Here is a 4,447-nt window from a genome sequence, read left to right as displayed (position 1 = left end):
ACCCCGTCTCTACTAAAAATACAAAAAATTAGCCAGGTGTGGTGGTGGGCATCTGTAGTCCCAACTACTCGGGAGGCTGAGGCAGGAGAATGGCGTGAACCCAGGAGGCGGAGCTTGCAGTGAGCTGAGATTGTACCACCGCACTCCAGTCTGGGTGACAGAGCGAGACTCCATCATAAAAAAATAGAAAAAAAAAATGTGTGTGTGTCGGGGTGGATGAGCGCCGTAGGAGAGAAGCCAGAGATAAGGGGAGGGGACGGGAACTGGGGCCAGGGACGGCGGCGCTGCAGACCCAGGTTCCAGACCCAGGGCCTGTCAGGTGGGTTTGTTGAGAAGGTGGTGCTTGAGCAGTCTTGAAGAGATGCAGGGTGAGCCATGCAAATGCCTGCGGGAAGAACCTTCCATCAGCAGGAACAGCTGATGCAAAGGCCCAAGAAGGCCTGGAGCAGAGGGGCAGATCCTGAGAGGGGCAGATCCCGAGAGGCACGGCACACCTCCAAGGACTTCTGAGTGAGATGGGAGCCGTGGCAAAATTGTGGGCAGAGGAGGGCGAGCTGCAGCTCAGCCTGGAAAGGGAGCCTGCTCTCCAGCTGCTCCGTCAGGGAGGCTTTGGGAAGCAAAAGTTGAAGCAGAGAGCCCTGATGGGAAGTGGCAGCTGCAGGTCTGAGACAGGAGTGGTGGTTGGATCCTGGATGTTTGGGAAGGTGGGGGCCCACGGGACTGGCTGACAAACTGGATGTGGGGGTGAGAAAGCGAGGTGGAAGTCGGGCTCCGGGTGTATCACCCGGAAGGGTAGCGGTGCTGTTAGCTGAGGCAGACGCAGCTGGAAAGAGCCGTCAGGGACATGGAAGTCCAGTATTTGGCCTGAAGTTTGCATTTTATGTCACTGCTGCCACCACCCTTCAGGAAGGTTCTAGGGCACCTTGACATTTGAGGGTGAGTGCACAGACCCAGGCATGCTTCCTCTCTGCCCCAGACCTTCTGGAACACAAAAGCAGCGTGGCCTCCATCTGCCTCAGATGGAGCCCAGATGTGATGGGGTAACCCGGGCCTGGCCCGCCGAGCATCTGCAAGAGCCTCACCGCCCTGCTCCCTAGGCCAGGCCCATCTTTTTGGTGGGATTCTGATTCATTCTTGTTTTTGCACGCAGGTCCTTCCAAAACTGTCGTCTTCCATTATCCACGAGATTGATAGTATTTTGGGCAATAAACCCTACAGCAAAAAGGACTACAGATCCTAAGCCGCCCCCGCCCGCCTGCTCGGACAGTTTCCATTCCCTCCTAGTCTCTGTTCGCTCGCTTAAGCTGTTCTGAAGCCAAGTGAAGAGTGTGGTTTGCATCCAAGAGAAAACACCACACTGTGACGTCATCGGGAAATGATCTCCCAGTCGCTGCCAGACACCACCCACTGCTTCGCCGGACAACGTCGAAGCCCGATCTGTGCCGGGGACGGCACTGGTTAGGAAGGACGTTCGAGCAGCCCCACCCAAGCCTGTCGCCTCTGCTCATCCTCCAAGACCACCCAGCTTTCTCCCAGCCACAGCCAAGATTCCCCAAGTCAAGGCCCAAAGATTCCCAAGATTCCCCAAGTCAAGGCCGGGCCAAAGCCTGGGTGGGTTCTTGGGGCAGGCAGGGCTGGCCTCTCCTCTGCTGAGAATCCCTACCCCATGTAAGGGGAGAGGGAAAAGGGGTCTGGCCCATCGAGGGGTCCCTTCTGCCAGGGCCTTGGTCGCTGGGGCAGGGCCTTCCCCTGGGGGTCTTGCTGGGGGTCTTCCTCCACCTCCCACTTTCCAAGGGCTCCAGGAGTCTGGGCCTGACCCGGATTCCTCCCCCATCCTTCTCTGCTCCAGCCTGCCCCACTGGGTCCCGGCGGGGGCCATGCCTACCAAGCTCGAGCTGGCCCTTGACCCCCACCCACCCCCACCCTTGCTGGCAGGGGCAGGGACCCCAGGGGGATCGGCTCTGCAATTTGGGAGCCACAAAAAGTGTAGGGGTGTGATTTCTAGCTCAGCGTCCCACCGTCTTCCTCCTACACACCAATGATGAGCCTCACGCCAGTGATGCCCGGAGCACATGGGAGGGGTCCCAGTGGGGCAGGCCCTTCTGTCCGGCCACCTCTGTCCTAGCCCCGGAAGGCCCTATGGTCATGTGCTCCTAGCTGCACCGTGGCTGCTGGCCAGACGTGGCAAGTGGCAGCAAAGGCCGGCCCTGTGCTCAAGGACGCACTCTTCTTGGCCCCTGCAGGCTTTCTCTAAAGCCCCCCTCCACCCCAGGCCGCTGTTCTGCACTGAGGCAGTGGGCTGGAGTTTTGCAGAGAGCATGCTTGGACCCTTTCAGTAAGAAAGGGTCCTTGGGGTTTTCTCTGCCCCGGACTGGGGTGCTACACCCCCCCGGCGGCCCCCACAATGTAAGAAAAGAACTCAGGGAACCTCTCCCTGGAAAGATGGCCCGGGCTTGTTGGCCCCTCCCACTGCCCGACACCTGGAACAGACTGGGGAGAGGGGAGAGAGGGCAGGCCAGGCCAGAGTGACACCCCTGTGCAGCTTGGGCCGGAGGGCTGGGGATGCCAGGAAATCTGCAGGTGCGGGGGTGCCACCTACAGGCCCAGGCCTGTGTCCCGAGCAGTACCCAGGCTTTGCTGACCGCACAGGGCAGGGCTCCACCTAAGCCACGCCCACCCCTCGCCAGCTAGCTCCGTAGGGAAGCCTGTCTCTCCTGCCGCCAAGGCGCACCCTCAGCGCGAGCACCTCTGTTCCCACTTTGCCCTTGGAGGAGCCGCTATTCCAGAAGGCTCCACCCTGCTGTCCGGCAGGAGCCTGCTGTCCAGTCCTGGACAGGCCAAGGCCTGGGAAACGTGTGTAAGTCAGAAAGGCCAGCAGGGAGAGGCTGGGGTGAGGCAAGGAGGGGGATGCAGCTTCTGCTGTTCCTAGCCCACCTTCATGCTGCCCCAGCGCCTAGAACCCTTGCCCCTCCTCGTAGGGGGACTCCACCCAGTCCTGCTGCCCACTTCACCAGAAGCAGCCCTGTGAGTCCCTTCCCAACGGAGGTCCCAGCCTATGGCCGCGGGCCCAGGTGGGGGTCGCCCGCTTCCTTCCAGGACACGGTCCTGCAGTGGCCAATGGTGCCAGAGGGCAGGTGGCCCACCTTCGCCAAAGGGAGGGTGGCGGGCCCCATCCCTACTGCCACCCCAGCCCCACCCACTGTTGGAAGAGGGACCAGCACGTGAGGTGGTGCCCGGGGTGGGCACTGCTGCTTAAAGCAAGCCACACCTGGGACAGCTGAGCCCCCAAAGGCTGTGGGTTTGCCAAACAGAGGCCAGGCCCCTGGTGAGGCCCAAGACCCCAGTGCCACAACGCAGGCAGCCTCTGGCGCAGCTCTTCCCACAACCTGGTTCCTGGATGTCCTGTTTGCTCCACACCCATCTATAGTGAGGATGAGGGGGTTCTGCCTCCTGGGGCCAGGTCCCCCCTCAGGAGGGGGGGTGTTAGGTGGGACCATCTGAGAAAGAACAGAAGACCAAGGGCAGTCGGGGTCTAGAAGGGAGGGCACTGGCCCTGCTGGGTGCTGCGGAGCCCCCACCACTTCCCACTCAGCCTTGTGGTCCCGAGGAGTGACGGGCTTCCTCCCATCTTCTGTCCTTGTCCAGTCATGTAAATAATGTGCTTTTTCCCTCCCCGCCCCCCGTCTTTTTTTTAAAACCGACCGTGGTTCCTCAGCTAACTGCATTCCCTACCTAGGCAGAGACTGTCCTATGCCTCGAGCTTCCAAACGAGACTCAGATCACGACACAGCCACCGTATTTATGGAATGACAAAATAAAGCCCACACCCATCGGTCTCTGCGCCTTTGTGCTCCTCTCATTTCCTCAGGGTCAGGGCTGGGTCAGGGCCACACCGGAGGGGAGGAAAAGGCTGCTAGCAGCAGGGGCTGGGGTCTCCCCCAAACTGAGCCTGCAGCCAAAGGCAGGTGGGTTGGAAAGGGCCTGTGGAGAGAGAGAGATCGGGGACAGGGACTGGGGACGAGGTGGTCAGAAGACCTCCCCCCCCCCCCCTCTCTCCCATGGGATTCAGCCCAGGGGCCCAGCGCCTCCCCTGCCGCCCCCAACACACACGTTCGCTTTCCCCGACTCTGAGGGCCCAAAGCTGCTTGCTGGGTGGCTGCTGTCCCTCTGGGGCCCTGGCTGGCTGCTGTTCTCACAAGGACAGAGGTCGAGGCCTGGAGAAGCTCTCATGGCATGTGTTTGGGGTACAGGTGAAAGGGGCCTCACCCCAGCACACCCCTGTTTCGTGCTCCCCCCCTTCCCACTGAACCCCCCCGCCCCCGTGAAAGCCCCCCCCCGCGAGGGAGAGGGCCCCCGCCCCCCCCCCCCCCCCCCCACCACTCTTCCCTGGCCCCAGCCCCCACCCCATTCTAAATCTTGAATCTTAAAAAAAAAAAAAAAACTCTGA

This window comes from Piliocolobus tephrosceles, chromosome 1 (assembly GCF_002776525.5).
Source record: "Piliocolobus tephrosceles isolate RC106 chromosome 1, ASM277652v3, whole genome shotgun sequence".
In the NCBI taxonomy this organism is placed as follows: Eukaryota; Metazoa; Chordata; class Mammalia; order Primates; family Cercopithecidae; genus Piliocolobus; species Piliocolobus tephrosceles.
This window is presented reverse-complemented; position numbering follows the sequence as displayed.